At 39.5% G+C, this 18,574-nt stretch overlaps 1 long non-coding RNA gene across 1 annotated transcript in view; it reads right to left on the bottom strand.

The window, feature by feature from the left end:
- The window catches only part of LOC119624875 (uncharacterized), a 581,364-nt gene extending 563,625 nt beyond the window's left edge, over window positions 1–17,739 (bottom strand). Inside the window, exon 1 of the long non-coding RNA XR_012093742.1 lies at window positions 17,473–17,739. This is a non-coding gene — a long non-coding RNA (uncharacterized lncRNA). The remainder of the gene's footprint in view (window positions 1–17,472) is intronic.
- Window positions 17,740–18,574: the final 835 nt, after the last annotated feature.

Below are 18,574 nucleotides of genomic sequence, written 5' to 3'. Positions count from 1 at the left end.
TATCTCTCTGCTCTCAGCCATGTTCATTTGCATAGAACATTTATACTTAACTACCTTTAATGTTTTCCAACAAAAAAAAGTAACACAGATATTTATGGATAAATAACAACAGATAGGCCAAAATCTTGAGACTGACAGACCCGCCACACTTTTTACATTTACTCTACACTTAAGGACACCCATCACTCTACTTTGCTATTGAAATTGAAATTGTACCATAAAATTTGAAACCCAGAGAATTAATACACAATTTACAAGGAAGCTGATATTCTGCTTGGAATTTCAGATTGCATTTATCTTCAAGCTTTCTTGTGAATAATGGTGTAAAAGTAAAATTCACATTACAATTATTTCTGTGAAAACATACTGCTGAACATCCATTACGAATGTAGCATATTTTTAGACATTTTTGAGGATAGGGTGAAAAAATTAACTCTAACATAAACACATACAAATAGTGAGGGAAACTTCAAATAATTTATCATCAAACATTGTAAACAAATTATAAAAAGTACTTATACTATTTAAAAGAAAGTAAGGTCAATGAAAGTTAGATATGTCAGTAAAGAAACTAGGATGTAATCTGGCCATTTATTTATTAGGGAGAAGACAAAATGTCTAATAACCTATAAACAGAAAAAATAAATAAAATCACAGTATGAAAACTATGATGTTCAAATCTGCATTTTAGAGAAAAGGGAATGGAAATGCTTGGCCCACTCAGGACATAGAATAGCTTATACAGCCAAAACAACTATGTGCTTTCTTACATTACTAACTGGAAACAAAGATCTCTACTTTCTGCAACTCACCCAGAGTACTGGGCATGCAAGAAAACCTCTGGTCAAAGCATCCTAGGATAGATTCCTGGCACTCTACCTGTCTTAGTCAGTTCAGGATAATGGAAACAACATAGAGTAAGTGGCTTAAAAGACAGAAATCTATTTCTCACAGTTCTGGAGGCTAGAAGTCTAATATCAAAGGAACAGCAGATCTGGTTTATGGTGAGCACCAATTTCTGGATTTGCAGATGAACATCTTCTCCTTGTTCATCTGCTTTTTGAAAACTTATATTGATTCTTAGTGATTACATTGTTTTCTATATAAATGTTCAAAACTGATCTGCATATTTATACTTTTTTCCCAAAGACCTCCAGTTTATATAATTTGTTAGCTACTTTTTCTCTAGTTTATCCAAACCTCTCCTCTATTTTTTATTTCCTGGCTCTACCTGGTAATTCACACCATATATGTTGATATTTTGATAACTGGAATCTCTTTTATTTTCTTAGCCTATCAGAGATAATTGACAGTGGTTCAGATGATGTAAATGCATTTTATATAATGAGGGTATAATTCATTTAAACAACTAGGTGTTTTAAAAACTGCATTTCTCATCAATTATTGCTTTATAATCGAATATTTTACCCTCCTGGACATAGGAACTGGCAAAGATTTAATGACAAAGATACCAAAACAATCGCAACAAAAGCAAAAATTGACAAGTGGAAACTAATTAAACTAAAGAGCTTCTGCACAGCAAAATAAACTATCAAAGGAGTAAACAGACAACCGACAGAATGCGAGAAACATTTTTGCAAATTATGCATCGGATAAAGGTCTTATCCAATATCTATAAGGAATTTAAACAAATTTGCAAGAGGAAAACAAACAGCCCCATTAAAAAGTGAGCAAATAACATGAACATATACTTCTCAAAAGAAGATATTCATATGGCCACAAGCACATTTTAAAAAGCTCAATATCACTGATCATTAGAGAAATGCAAATCAAAACCACAATGAGATACCATCTCACAACAGTCAAAATGGCTATTATTCAAAAGTCAAAAAGGAAAAACAAAAACAGACGCTGGCGAGGTTGCAAAGTAAAAGGAACACTTATACACTGTTGGTGGGAAGGTAAATTAGTTCAACCATTGTGAAGAGCAATATATAACAATTTCTCAAACTGCTAAAAATGGAACTACCATTCGACCCAGCAATACCATTACTGGCTACACACCCAGAGGAATATAAATTATTTTACTCTAAAGATAGAGGCATGTGAATGTTCATTGCAGCACCATTCACAATAGCAAAGACATGGGATAAACCTAAATGCCTATAAATGATAGATCAGATAAAGAAAATATGGCACATATACACCATGGAATACTATGCAGCCATAAAAAAGAATGAAATTATGTCTTTGGCAGGAACATGGATGGAGCTGGAGGCCAATATCCTTAAATACCAGATGTTCTCATATATAAGTAGGAGCTAAATGATAAGAACTTAAGAACACAAAGAAAGAAACAACAGACACTAGAGTCTACTTGAGGGTAGAGGGTAGAAGAAGGGAGAGATGCTATAACAATAACTATTGGGCACTGGGCTTAATACCTGTGTGATAAAATGATCAGTACAACAAACCGCCATGAAACGAGTTTACCCACATATTATAACAAATCTCCACATGTACCCCTGAACCTAAGATAAAAGTTTAAAAAAATTAAGTATAAAAAACTTTTTTATGCTTTGATTTTTAAAAACCTGGAAAAAGTTGTTAATATGAACATTTACGCATTAAAGACAAAACTCATATCAACGAGTTGGAATTCTATCTTAAAAGTAGCAACATAAAATTCAAAGAAGGTCAAATATAACACTCTGCATTTACACAACAGAAATCAATTGGGTATGTATATAGTCTGAGGAAAATGAATAAAAAATCGTTGCATGTGAAAGAAATTTAGGAATTATCTAAATATAATTTATCTATATTATACCGTAAACCAACAGTGGGGTGTGTTAAGACTCATCAAGGGGTAGGTCAGTCTGTCATAGAAATGAAAGTGATACAGAAATTAAGGATTTTGGATAGGCCCTTGGAGAAGCAATTTCTACAATCATCCCAGGAGGTTTATAAGCCAACCTTGAACAAGGAGAAAAATGCTTAAATAAATAAATGACATAAATAGCATAGGCAATAACATAAATAGCATACACGATAACAAAAGACAGCCTAGAGAATGTTACTGAATATGAAGTCCATAAAAAAATTAGTAATGGGAGTTTCTATAGATGTAAGGATGAATTCAGCTTAGAATCTCAAAGGCAGAGCTTACATACGGTGTCATAAGTGTATTGAGGTGACAAGGGTGGAAATAATTCACATTTAGGAGTTCACAAAAACACTGAATCTTATTCATGTCTGTATCACAGGGTCTGATACAAGGTAAAATAATATTGAGTAAATTACCATTAAAAAGGACAAAATCTTATACAGGGCAAGACCAAACAGATATAAGATTAGAAATGGAGGTTGGCTTTGTTTTTTGATTTATTTAAAATTTTAATGGCCAACTTCAAAGCAACTGCGTTACAAATTTCTTATTTTAAGGCCATATTGTTTATTTAAAAATTGTAATTTCTATCCTACTCCCCGGTGAGACCTAACATTGCTTTTCCTGGCTTGGGTAAACTTTCCTTGAGGAATTGTAGACAGGAAAAAAGAATTATAGACAGTCTTTCCTCCTGCCCGTGGAGGAAAGACTATTAAAGCCAGACTGTGAAGGGTCTTGAAGATGGTTCTAAGGAGTTTGGACCTTATTATGAAGAAAAATATCATACCAAATTTGTGCCTCTTAAAGTAAATTTTGTCTTCATTATGGAGGATAATTTAATGTAGAAATATTAGAGATAAGCAAAACTATTATGAGATTTTACAGGGTTAATAATATTGAAACACAAAAAGTAGAGTAGTAAGTTAAATGACACTATCAGGAGTCAAATAAGATCAATTTAGAAAATGTGGAACATTCTAAAATACAATTGATCTGGTTTTTCCCCAATAATATATTTATGGGAAAAAATAGGAAGATGAAAAGATATTTAAGAGACATAATAAATAAAATCAATAATATTTGGTTGGATACTGACATCCTCCCCCAGGAGACGACTTGGGGAAATCTGACTTATGAGTTGTCAGGTTATTAGACAATCTAGTAATGTTAGTAGATAATTTTCAGAAGTTATGTGTAATTTTGATATAATGACATAGAGTCGTTAATGTATTTAGGGATAAATTGTCACCATTATTGTATTGTACTATAAAATGCTATAGCTAAAAATAAATATATAAACACATAAAATATATAGGTGATATATAAAATATGCAACAAATATAAAATATTGAAAATAGTTTTGGATAGAGGTGATGAGTATGTTGTGCTTATTTTAATATTCACTACACTTTTAAGTATACTTAGTTGTTTTGAAATAAATAGTTTAAAAAAGGTATTACATTAGTTTACATTTTAGAAAACCTCAAAATGCAGGGATCAGCTAGGTAAGAAAACCAGTATTTTGGGAAATGAGAAAAGCACTTTGGGAGGCCAAGGCAGCCCGACCAGCAAGAGCTGAAGTACGGTGAGGCATCGCCTCACCTGGGAAGCCCAAGGGGGAAGGGAATCTCTTTTCCTAGCTAGGGGAACTGAGACACACAACACCTGGAAAACCGGGTAACTCCTACCCCAATACTGCGCTTTACCAAGGGTCTTAGCAAATGGCACACCAGGAGATTATATCCCACACCTGGCTGGGAGGGTCCCACGCCCGCGGAGCCTCCCTCACTGCTAGCACAGCAGTCTTCGATCTAACAGCAAGGCAGCAGCGAGGCTGGGGGAGGGGCGCAGCAGCTGACCAGCACTGATTGACCGGCACTCCCTAGTGTGATGAACCCAGTACCTCAGTTGAAACTGCAGAAATCACCCGTCTTCTGTGTCGCTCGCGCTGGGAGCTGGAGACTGGAGCTGTTCCTATTCGGCCATCTTGCTCTGCCCTCCTGCTATGCCTTTTCTATGTTGAGATACGTTTAGATACACAAGTACTTACCATTGTGTTACAATTATCTACAGTATGCTGTCTAGTAACATGTTGCACAGGTTTGTAGTCTAGGAGCAGGAGGCTATACCATCTAACCTAGGTGTGTAGTAAGCTATGTCATCTAGGTTTGTGTAAGTATACTATGAGGTTGGCACAATGATGAAATTGCCTAAGGGCACATTTTCCAGAATTGATCACCATCAGTGATACATGACTGTATATGGCCTTGTGATAACTAAAAAGGTGGGCTATCTTGTTTGATTTCTTTAAACAAGAGATGAAATTAATATAGCCATATCCTTTTGCACATAATCATTGAGATATTGCTGGGGGAGGGGCGCCTGCCATTGCTGAGGCTTAAGTAGGTAAACAAAGCCTCTGGGAAGCTCGAACTGGATGGACCCCACAGCAGCTCAAGGAGGCCTGCCTGTCTCTGTAGACTCCACCTCTGGGGACAGGGCACAGCTAAACAAAAAAAAGCAGCAGAAACCTCTGCAGATGCAAACAACCCTCCCTGTCTGACAGCTTTGAAGAGAGCAGTGGATCTCCCAACATGGAGGTTGAGATCTGAGAACGGACAGACTGTCTGCTCAAGTGGGTCCCTGACCCCTGAGTAGCCTAACTGGGAGACATACCCCACTAGGGGCGGACCGACACGCCACACCTCACACGGCAGAGTACACCCCTGAGAATAAGCTTCCAAAGCAAGAATCAGACAGGTACACTCACTGTTCAGCAATATTCTATCTTCTGCAGCCTCTGCTGCTGATACCCAGGCAAACAGGGTCTGGAGTGGACCTCAAGCAATCTCCAACAGACCTACAGCTGAGGGTCATGACTGTTAGAAGGAAAACTAACAAACAGGAAGGACACCCACACCAAAACCCCATCACTACGTCACCATCATCAAAGACCAAAGGCAGATAAAACCACAAAGATGGGGAAAAAGCAGAGCAGAAAAGCTGGAAATTCAAAAAATAAGAGCACATCTCCCCCTCCAAAAGAATGCAGCTCATCGCCAGCAACGGATCAAAGCTGGACAGAGAATGACTTTGACAAGTTGAGAGAAGAAGGCTTCAGTCCATCAAACTTCTCAGAGCTAAAGGGAGAATTATGTACCCAGCGCAAAGAAACTAAAAATCTTGAAAAAAGAATGGAAGAATGCATAACTAAAATAATCAATGCAGAGAAGGCCATAAACGAACTGACAGAGATACAAAACATGACACGAAAAATACGTGACAAATGCACAAGCTTCAGTAACCGACTCAATCAGCTGAAAGAAAGAGTATCAGCGACTGAGGATCAAATGAATGAAATGAAGCGAGAAGAGAAGTCTAAAGAAAAAACAGGAAAAAGAAATGAACAAAGCCTTCAAGAAGTATGGCATTATGTGAAAAGACCAAATCTACGTCTGATTGGGGTGCCTGAAAGTGAGTGGGAAAATGGAACCAAGTTGGAAAACACTCTTCAGGATATCATCCAGGAGAACATCCCCAACCTAGTAAGGGAGGCCAACATTCAAATTCAGGAAATACACAGAATGTCACAAAGATAGTCCTCAAGAAGAACAGCTCCAAGACACATAATTGTCAGATTCACCAAAGTTGAAATGAAGGAAAAACTGTTAAGGGCAGCCAGAGAGAAAGGTCGGGTTACCCACAAAGGAAAGCCCATCAGACTAACAGCAGATCTCTCAGAAGAAACTCTACAAGCCAGAAGAGAGTGGGGGCCAATATTCAACATTCTTAAAGAATTTTCAACCCAGAATTTCATATCCAGCCAAATAAGTTTCATAAGTGAAGGAGAAATAAAATCCTTTACAGATAAGCAAGTGCTTAGAGATTATGTCACCACCAGGCCTGCCTTACAAGAGACCCTGAAGGAAGCACTAAACATGGAAAGGAATGACCGGTACCAGCCATTGCAAAAACATGCCAAAATGTAAAGACCATCGAGGCTAGGAAGAAACTGCATCAACTAATGAACAAAATAACCAGTTAATATCATAATGACAGGATCAAGTTCACACATAACAATATTAACTTTAAATGTAAATGGATTAAATGGTCCAATTAAAAGACACAGACTGGCAAACTGGATAAAGAGTCAAGACCCATCAGTTTGCTGTATTCAGGAGACCCATCTCACATGCAGAGACACACATAGGCTAAAGGGATGGAGGAAGATTTACCAAGCTAATGGAGAACAATAAAAAGCAGGGGTTGCAATCCTAGTCTAATAAAACAGACTTTAAACCATCAAAGATGAAAAGAGACAAAGAAGGTCATTACATAATGATAAAGGGATCAATTCAACAGGAAGAGCTAACTATCCTAAATATATATGCACCCAATACAGGAGTACCTAGATTCATAAAGCAAGTCCTTAGATACTTACAAAGAGACTTAGACTGCCATACAATAATAATGGGAGACTTCAACACCCTACTGCCAATATTAGACAGATCAACGAGACAGAAAGTTAACAAGCATATCCAGGAATTGAACTGATCTCTGAACCAAGTGGACCTAATAGATATCTACAGAACTCTTCACCCCAAATCAACAGAATATACATTCTTCTCAGCACCACATTGCACTTATTCGAAAATTGACCACATAATTGGAAGTAAAGCACTCCTCAGCAAATGTACAAGAACAGAAATTATAACAAACTGTCTCTCAGAGCACAGGGCAATCAAACTAGAACTCAGGACTAAGAAACTCAATCAAAACCGCTCAACTACATGGAAACTGAACAACCTGCTCCCGAATGACTACTGGGTACATAACAAAATGAAGGCAGAAATAAAGATGTTCTTTGAAACCAATGGGAACAAAGATACAACATACCAGAATCCCTGGGACACATTTAAAGCAGTGTGTAGAGGGAAATTTATAGCACTAAATGCCCGCAAGAGAAAGCAGGAAAGATCTAAAATTGACACCCTAGCATCACAATTAAAAGAACTAGAGAAGCAAGAGCAAACACATTTAAAAGCTAGCAGAAGGCAAGAAATAACTAAGATCAGAGTAGAACTGAAGGAGATAGAGACACAAAAAGCCCCTCAAAAAATCAATGAATCCAGGAGCTGATTTTTTGAAAAGATCAACAAAATTGATAGACTGCTAGCAAGACTAATAAAGAAGAAAAGAGAGAAGAATCAAATAGACGCAATAAAAAATGATGAAGGGGATATCACCACCGACCCCACAGAAATACAAACTACCATCAGAGAATACTATAAACACCTCTACACAAATAAACTAGAAAACCTAGAAGAAATGGATAAATTCCTGGACATATACACTCTCCCAAGACTAAGCCAGGAAGAAGTTGAATCCCTGAATAGACTAATAGTAGGCTCTGAAATTGAGGCAATAATTAATAGCCTACCAACCAAAAAATGTCCAGGACCAGATGGATTCACAGCTGAATTCTACCAGACGTACAAGGAGGAGCTGGTACCATTCCTTCTAAAGCTATTCCAATCAATAGAAAAAGAAGGAATCCTCCCTAACTCATTTTATGAGGCCAACATCATCCTGATACCAAAGCCTGGCAGAGACACAACAAAAAAAGAGAATTTTAGACCAATATCCCTGATGAATATCGATGCAAAAATTCTTAATAAAATACTCGCAAACTGAATCCAGCAGCACATCAAAAAGCTTATCCACCATGATCAAGTGGGCTTCATCCCTGGGACGTAAGACTCATTCAACATACACAAATCAATAAACGTAATCCAGCATATAAACAGAACCAAAGACAAAAACCACATGATTATTTCAATAGATGCAGAAAAGGCCTTTGACAAAATTCAACAGCCCTTCATGCTAAAAATGCTCAATAAATTTGGTATTGATGGAATGTATCTCAAAATCATAAGAGCTATTTATGACAAACCCACAGCCAATATCATACTGAATGGGCAAAAACTGGAAAAATTCCCTTTGAAAACTGGCACAAGACAGGGATGCCCTCTTTCACCACTCCTATTCAACATAGTGTTGGAAGTTCTGGCTAGGGCAATCAGGCAAGAGAAAGAAATCAAGGGGATTCAGTTAGGAAAAGAAGAAGTCAAATTGTCCCTGCTTGCAGATGACATGATTGTATATTTAGAAAACCCCATCATCTCAGCCCAAAATCTCCTTAAGCTGATAAGTAACTTCAGCAAAGTCTCAGGATACAAATTTAATGTGCAAAAATCATAAGCATTCTTATACACCAACAACAGACAAACAGAGAGCCAAATCAGGAATGAACTTCCATTCACAATTGCTTCAAAGAGAATAAAATACCTAGAAATCCAACTTACAAAGGATGTAAAGGACCTCTTCAAGGAGAACTACAAACCACTGCTCAGTGAAATAAAAGAGGACACAAACAAATGGAAGAACATACCATGCTCATGGATAGGAAGAATCAATATCATGAAAATGGCCATACTGCCCCAGGTAATTTATAGATTCAATGCCATCCCCATCAAGCTATCAATGAGTTTCTTCACAGAATTGGAAAAAACTGCTTTAAAGTTCATAAGGAACCAAAAAAGATCCAGCATTGCCACGACAATCCTAAGTCAAAAGAACAAAGCTGGAGGCATCACGCTACCTGACTTCAAACTATACTACAAGGCTACGGTAACCGGAACAGCATGGTACTGGTACCAAAACAGAGATATAGACCAATGGAACAGAACAGAGCCCTCAGAAATATTACCACACATCTACAGCCATCTGATCTTTGACAAACCTGAGAGAAACAAGAAATGGGGAAAGGATTCCCTGTTTAATAAATGGTGCTGGGAAAATTGGCTAGCCATAAGTAGAAAGCTGAAACTGGATCCTTTCCTTACTCCTTATACGAAAATTAATTCAAGATGGATTAGAGACTTAAATGTTAGACCTAATACCATAAAAGCCCTAGAAGAAAACCTAGGTAATACCATTCAGGACATAGGCATGGGCAAGGACTTCATGTCTAAAACACCAAAAGCAACGGCAATAAAAGCCAAAATTGACAATTGGGATCTAATTTAACTAAAGAGCTTCTGCATAGCAAAAGAAACTACCATCAGAGTGAACAGGCAACCTACAGAATGGGAGAAAATTTTTGCAATCTACTCATCTGACCAAGGGCTAACATCCAGAACTTACAAAGAACTCAAACAAATTTACAAGAAAAAAACAAACAACCCCATCAAAAAGTGGGCAAACAATATGAACAGACATTTCACAAAAGAAGACATGCATACAGCCAACAGACACATGAAAAAATACTCGTCATCAATGGCCATCAGAGAAATGCAAATCAAAACCACAATGAGATACCATCTCACACCAGTTAGAATGGCAATCATTAAAAAGTCAGGAAACAACAGGTGCTGGAGAGGATGTGGAGAAATAGGAACACTTTTACCCTGTTGCTGGGATTGTAAACTAGTTCAACCATTATGGAAAACAGTATGGCGATTCCTCAAGGATCCAGAACTAGAAGTTTCATATGACCCAGCCATTCCATTACTGGGTATATACCCAAAGGATTATAAATCATGCTGCTATAAAGACACATGCACATGTATGTTCATTGTGGCACTATTCACAATAGCAAAGACTTGGAATCAACCCAAATGTCCATCAGTGACAGACTGAATTAAGAAAATGTGGCACATATACACCATGGAATACTATGCAGCCATAAAAATGGATGAGTTCGTGCCCTTTGTAGGGATATGGATGCAGCTGGAAATCATCATTCTCAGCAAACTATCTCAAGTACAGAAAACCAAACACCGCATGTTCTCACTCATAGGTGGGAACTGAACAATGAGATCACTTGGACTCGGGAAGGGGAACATTATACACCGGGGCCTATTATGGGGATGGGGGAGGGGGGAGGGATTGCATTGGGAGTTATACCTGATGTAAATGATGAGTTGATGGGTGCTGACGAGTTGATGGATGCAGCACACCAACATGGCACAAATATACATATGTAACAAACCTGTACGTTATGCACATGTACCCTAGAACTTCAAGTATAATAATTTAAAAAAATAAAAATATATATATAAATAAAAAAAAGAAAAGGCATAGCAAAACCACAGCATTATACTGTATCATAATCTTAGGAGATTATCATCATATATGTGGTCTGTCATTGAGGAAACATTGTTCTGCAGCTCATGACTGTATTTTGAAATGATAGGATATAGTATTTAGAACATATGTAGAAATATTCTACTATACAAAACAAGACATTTTGACAGTATATTTAAAATACTGATGATTCAAAATATAACTATTATAAACATATTCAAATATCTTTATTCTCTGCAGCAAAAAAAAATTTAACCATATTTAAATGTATTACTGTATCATATGGCTTCCAACCAAATGGTATTAATATCACATTTGAGATATTTCATCTACAAAAAAACACATCTTACTCAAAGAATACATTGCAAAATGTTTACTAAGTAATACCTAATGGTACCTAGAAAAAGAGAGATAATAACTATATTTTATAATGACACTTTTTTCTTTAGAAAATCAATTTTTGGTGACTCAAGTGAACTGAAAAAAAAAAAAAAGGGCAGATCATAACAGCACATTGAGCATGCCCTACTTACACTCCAGCAAACTGCTCAAAAGAAAGAGAGAGCTCGGTAGGACAACGATGCTTTCCCTTGTGTGCCTTTAGCAGGCAGTATCCCACACAACTACACAATATCACCCAAGGAATCATCAGAGTCTGCCTATGGATGCTGTGCTCTTCATTGTTTATGAATTGAGAAGGTGAGTTTCAGCATGAAGTGTTCTAGAAAGCAGTCAACCTTCTGTTTTTTCTCTTTGTTTTTGAACTTGAGGATCATAAGTTTGTTAAAATAGTTTCTGCTGACCTCATGGGCTGTATAGGTTCAACCAATCTCCTGATCGTCTTTATTCTGTCTATCAGATGCTTTATGATAGTAAGCTGTCATTTGTAACTAAGTTCATTCTTTCAAAAGTTTTTGTGACTTTTTTTTCCTGTGGCATAAAGAAATGGGAATGATAACCTCCTTTCTGCTGTTTTAATTCAGCCAGGGTAACGTACCTTTTAATAGTAACCTCTTTTTTCCCTGTATTTGATTTTTGCAATCAACTGTATTACTACTTGCTGGGTGACAGAGTAATAACCTGTCTCAAAATACTAATACTACTACTAATAATAATTGCCCTCTATCTCTGTCTCTCTGAGTTCCAGTGACAATCTCCTTCTTTTGTCTCTTTAAGCCAAAGGCAGCAATAGTTCAACACCCCTTTTCCCTTCCTCTATATCCTTCCCACATCTTCATAAATCATCCTTTATTAAATAATTTTTTAATGACCCCAGGTTCATCCCCTTCTATTTTCATACTGGGACATTCATAATATTTTACTTATATTTGTACCATAGTGTTTAAAACACTGTAATAGGTTTTAAGTAGTTTCATAAACATTTATGTCTACAATAAAATGTGAGTTATTAGAAAAGATCTTATTTATACATATTTGTATCTTTTAGCACATAAGTGTTTTCCATATATTGAGTATCCAATACATATTTCTACAATTGAGATTTACTTTGAGATGTTTGGTCTTTCATATAAAGATAAAGAACAAAAGTTCAAACCCTTACTTTGGAAGCTAACATTTATCAGCTTACTGACTTTGCATATGTAATTTAATTTCTTTCTTAAATCACCTTTAGACATTGATGGAATTATGTCAGCTATTGGTGAATGCAGAAAACCTTTAATGAAAGGTCATGGCCATGATTAGAGAATCAATGCTCTAAAGGGCACTGAATTAAATTTTATATCTTATTATGTGGAAGATTAATTTAAATGATTTTATCTTTTGCCAAAAAATTATTTTATCTTTCTGTTGATACCCTATGCACTTGATGAAAATGTGTGCTGTTATTAAAGAAACAATCAGGACTATTCTGTGATGGAGAAAAAAATGCTATGGATGACAACTGCCAACTTCAATTCATAACATCCTTCTAACAATTCAATATATGGCATCTATAAAAAACCTAAATAAATAAACTAATTACTTAGTTCTAGGGAACTTTAATCTCATATTCTTTGCTTCTTATCCTATAACAAGATATTTGATTTTTTTTACAGGTACACTTAGACACACACACACACACACACAAATGATTAATTTTTAAGCAGAACACTCTGTTAATCCTTAATATGTTTGTAATATACTTAGAAAAATAACAGATATATAACATTTATATAGCAATATAAAAGAGAAATGAACCTTCTATGCCATACCCAAAAATTGTCCCAAAGTAGGCATGGTTGTTGATCAAGTAAGTGGCACAGGTAGTGATCATTATGAGATTTAAAAATTAAATCATTATAACAGGTCATGGAGGAGATGTGGTTTAAAATGGAAACTGAAGGACAGAAAAAATTGAAGGAATATCTTTCAAACTAAGAAATACAATACACAAAAATACAAAAATGGAAAAGTATCAAGGATATTTAAAGAACAGCAATTATACATATTATACATGACTAGTGTTGAGTACACTGACAAATATTTGGTTAATATTATGGCATAATTTGAATACCATTTGAAGGAGAATAATAATGTTTGAGTTGACAGTTGAAAGCTATGTTTTAGCAAAACAATTCTTTTTTTTTTTTTTTTTTTTTTTTTTTTTTTAAGGAAACTTGATGTTTATCTACCTACCAAATAGATGTCTTGGACAAGTTACCTCACTTCTCTTTGCTTCAATTCCTTCAACTATAAAGTGGCATAGGAATATTGAAACAGGAAAAGTTCCCTTGTCCCTTTGGCAGGGCATGCAGTGAAGGTGTGGCTCCCTTCTTCCGTGCCCCGCTGCTGAAACCTCTAGCAGGAGCATGCAGACAGGCAGGCTGTGGGGCTCCCACCCCACAACGGCATTTAGGACTGAATGTTTGCAGCTGAAGTCCCAGTGGGCATGTGCTACAGGGTGCTCCTTCACTGTAGCCAGGCATAGATAGTTGGTGTTAGCTCGATTAAACCCCCTGCCTTATCGCAAGGACAGAGAGGGGTTTCTTGCCTTGGTGTACTAGAAGAAAGGGATCACAGGTGGGCTTGGAGAATGAGTGCAAGGCTTTATTGAGTGGAGTAGCTCTTAGCAGATGCGGGATTCAGAAGGGAGATGGAATGGGAAGATGGTTTTCCCCTGGAGTCAGGCTGCTCAGCAGCCGGGTTCTCCTCCAACCTCCCGGACCAAACTTGGTGCCATTCTGCCAGTCAATGGCTGCCGGCCTGCTGGCGTTTGCTGGTGCCTGTCAGTGTGCTTTTGTGCTGGTGTGTTCCTTTTGATGTCCAGTCGCTCATGGGCATGCCCGCTAATGTCTCGGGGTTTTTATAGTCACAGGATGGGGGTGTGGTGGGCCAGGGTGGTCTTAGGAAATGCAACATTTGGGCACGAAAACAGAAATGACTGTCCTCACCTAGGTGCATGGGCACAGGCACAGAGGTGGAGCTTTAGCCAGGGACCCACCCTTCTCTACCCAGCACTTCCCTACCCCCCTCTCATATCATTTCCCCCCTCTGAAGAGATATAACTAACTGCTATTAGGATATGGACGATGACCTGTCTTAAGCTATTTCCCGCTGACAGGTGGCATTGTTTTGGGAAAAACAGCAGTCAGATCCCTCCCAGAGATCTATCTAAGGGTTTCTGGCACAGAGAAACCATTGTCTGAGGCTGCGAGTGCCTGAACTATTTGGAGTTTGATAGCTTTCAGGTGTGAGAGAAAAAAACAAATTTTGTAAAGCTAAGTGTGTATGGGTTAAACATGTGTATTATGCAAGAAAATAATCTAGTGCCAAAGATTACAGAGATAAGAAGTGAAATATACTAACAATAACATTGTACCCTGAGCTGTTTCACCCTGGTGAAAGAAATTAAAACTTGTATGGGACTGGTCAAACTTTCGAAGACAGCGAGAACTGATCTTGTCATATCTTTAGCAGTTAACAGGTGTAGTCTGGGAATTCTGGGGTTTGTGGGCTTGCCCGGTGGCCATTAAAGCTTCTGCGTCTTTCTTGTATCTCCCTTTCTCTCTTCTAAAAGACCAAGGTAGCTATTTTCAGGAGGCCCTCTAATGTACTGTCTGATCCCAGGGCCTGTTTCTGCAACTTCCTCTTGATATCAGGGGCTGCCTGAATAATAAACGTATCCTTTAGGATTAGCTGTCCCTCGACTGAATCATGAGATAAAGAGGTTTGCTTTACCAAGGCCTCCCTTAGCCTTTCCAGGAAGGCAGTAGGATTTTCACCAAATCCCTGGTTGATCATGGACAACTTAGGATAATTGAGAGGCTTGGACTTAGTCCTATGTAAGTCCTCCATTATGTACACCTGAAAGTGACTCCTTTTCCAGTCTTCCGTCTCGTCACTGGGACCTCATTTAGGATCTTTCATGGGTACTGCTTCTCTTCCAGTTGAATAATGTTCATCCCATTCCCTGACACTATTTGTGAGGCAAAGTTCATCCCCAAATCTCTCTGCTGCTTGCATAGCAACCCACTTCTCAGTGTCCATCAGGGTCTGTTTCAAAAGTAACATGATGTCTCTCAAGGAGAGTTCAAATATTTGGGTGAAATTCTGGAAAGCCTCTATATATCTGTCAGGGTCATCTGAAAACTTGCTAAGATCCCCCTTAATTTGCTTTAAGTCCTGTAGGGAGAAGGGGACACCGACCTTACTGGGTTCAAATTAACTGGTCATTTGTTGAAGGGGCAAGAGTGAGACTGGGGCTTGTTTAGGGTAAGGATTTCTAGGAGGGGACAAGTGAGAGGCTGAAGCTGGATAGGGAGATGGGGGTGGGGCCGGAAGAGAAGGGCTTGAGGGAGCCAACTCCTCTGCTGGGGATGCCTCTGGGATTCACACCTTTAATTCCCTGGGCTTGCCCCTTGCAGCCTTCCCTGAGATGGCAAACAGGAGGACTGTATCATTCCTACATTGTCGGCAGAGATTTAGATTGCCTGGCAATATATAGAAAGCCTGCACATATGAGGCCTCAGACCATCTGTCCTCATGTCTACAGAAAAGTTCCAACTGCTGGATGGTGTCAAAATGAATGGTTCCTTCCTGAGGCCAAGCCAATCCTTGCTGTAGATCATAATTTGGCCAAACCTTTGTGCAGAGAGCTATGAGGTGTTTTTCCTCCAGATTCTGAGAGTCAAAGCAGTCCCATTGGTTCAGGAAACACTCCAGAGGTGGATAAGCTGGAGATGGTGAAGATATCTCTCTGCCCATTCTGAACGACAGGGAATAGAGGCACCCCTCATTCCTTCCCTTCTTTCAGTGAATACTCAGGGTGTGATGGAGAGAGAAAGTGAGCGTCCTCTCTTCCCATTCCTCCTCTCAACTCTTGAGGCCCAGCAACCTTAGCAGGCGCCGACCATCAGTACTGATGCGGTATGTACCCACGAAGCAGGGAAAATCTGGAGAATAGGAATTAACCGCCCTCACCTGTGCTTCCCTTTCTCCCTGCTGCTTGAAACCTTTGAGTTTCCTGGCTCAGGATAAACAGAGTGGGGGGGCGGGGAGGTTTGTCAGCAGGAATTGGTCCTGCCCATTTACATTGTGGCTGTTGCCTGGTTTTGGATCCCTCAGACCTTGTTTTTCTTTTTAGGCCTCAGTCTGAAGCTTAGAATTGAGTTTGGGACTGAAAAGGTATTTTAGAGGCTGTTTATATCCGTCGAAAGTGTCTCAAATAAGTCCTGCGAATTTGCAGTTATCAGCCAGCAGGGCTTGTTCCTCCGCTAACTTTCCCATCAGAAACAGAGCGCTGGGAGTTGGGGGAGCCCTATCACTATGAAAAGAAAACGAGAGAGAAACAGTTTAAGGGCCAAAAAGGTGAGATCCTGGGGGAAGAACCCCTTACTCAGTGCAAGTGGGTCCCTCCAATCCTTATACCTTTCCCCTGGTTCAGAAACGTCTTAGCCAGGGGAGAAACATTCCATTGGCAAGGCAGGCGAGAAGCGCCCAACCATTGGCCCTGCGGGGCCTGCAGCTATGGCGGGGTTTTCTCCCGCCCCCTCGTCCTAGGCAGCAGAGGCGGCTGCAGCCTCAGCATTGCTCTCTCCGCCCCTTCGTGGCTGTGGATCTGGGCCTTTGCCTGCTGCGGCACACCCAGGCACCTGAACTGGAAGGGGAAAGGATAAGGAGAGGTGCCCTGAGCGGTGTGTGCCTGCTGCTGTCTAGGCGGAGGCATAGAAGGCACCTCTAGGAAAACAGTTGGTCTGATCCGCACCTTTGGTAGCTGAGCCAAATGCTCGTTTTACTTAGTAAGAGTGCGGCAGCCAGTAGCAAAACTCAGCATTATAAAGTAAGAGATAAGAGTTATGTCAAACCGTGAGAGAGAAAGAAAAGAGATGAAGTCTGAGGGTTTTAACCAGCCAGGGTTAGGGCAGAGTTTTTAAGACTCCATGAAGGGAAACAGAGCCTCTTACACGCAGGAAAGGGAGAGAAGTGGCAGGGTTTTGGAAGAGAGGCAGACCTGACAGTTTCGCATTCACACTCACCTTCCAGGATCCTGGGCGAGGTCCCAGTAGAAACAGGAAAAGTTAGTTCCCTCGTCCCCCTCGCAGGGTGAGTGAGGGCGGTGTGGCTCGCTTCTTCCGCGCCGCGCTGCTCAAACCTCTAGGGGGAGCATGCAGACAGGCAGGCTGTGGGACTCCGACCCCACAGCAACGTCTAGGGATAAATGTTAGCAGCTGAAGCTCCAGGGGGCGTGTGCTACCGGGTGCTCTTTCAGTTTAGCCATCTGTAAGCAGCTGGTATTAGCTCAATTAGACCCCCGCCATATTGCAAGGACAGAGGGCTTTCTGTATGTATCCCGGGATTTCTTGCTCTGGTGTACTAGGAGAATGGGATCACATGGGCGTGGAGAATGAGTGCAAGGTTTTACTGAATGTAAGTAAAGTAGCTCTCAGCAGATGGGGAGCCAGAAGGGAGATAGAGTGGGAAGGTGGTTTTCCCCTGGAGTCTGGCCGCGCAGCTGCCAGACTCTCTTCCAAATGCCCTGGCCAAACTCCGCGTGGTTCTGCCAGTTGATGGCCTCCTGGCCGGCTGGCGTCTGCTTTTGCTGTCAGTGTGCTCTTCCGCCTGTGTGTTCCTCTTGACATCTAGCCACTTGTGTGCATACCCGCTAGGGTCTCAGGGTTTTTAAAGGAACAGGATGAGGGCATCATGGCTCAGGATGGTCTTGGGAAATGCAACATTTGGGCATGAAAACAGAAATGACTGTCCTCACCTAGGTCAGTGGGCACAGGCCCAGGGGTGGAGCTTTAGCCAGGGATCCGCCCTTCTCTACCCAGCACTTCCCTGCCTGCCTCCCTTATCTACCATATAAGGCCATTGTATGGAACAAATTGGATGATCTTTACAAAACACTTAGAAAAGTCTCTGACACGTTATACGCACTTAAAACAGTTATTAACAGTTTTAAGCAACTGCTGTTGCTTTTCTTGATGGTGGTAATGAACGTGTTTACTAATATGCAGATGCAAGAAAAACAATTAGAAGAACATTTCTTCAGTAGTCTAAAGTAATAAGATTCTTACATAAAATGGTAGTGATGACTGTAAGATAATAAAGATATATTGTTTTAATCTATCTAGCATG

This window comes from Chlorocebus sabaeus, chromosome 8 (genome assembly GCF_047675955.1).
Source record: "Chlorocebus sabaeus isolate Y175 chromosome 8, mChlSab1.0.hap1, whole genome shotgun sequence".
Taxonomy (NCBI): Eukaryota; Metazoa; Chordata; class Mammalia; order Primates; family Cercopithecidae; genus Chlorocebus; species Chlorocebus sabaeus.
This window is presented reverse-complemented; position numbering and strand designations above follow the sequence as displayed.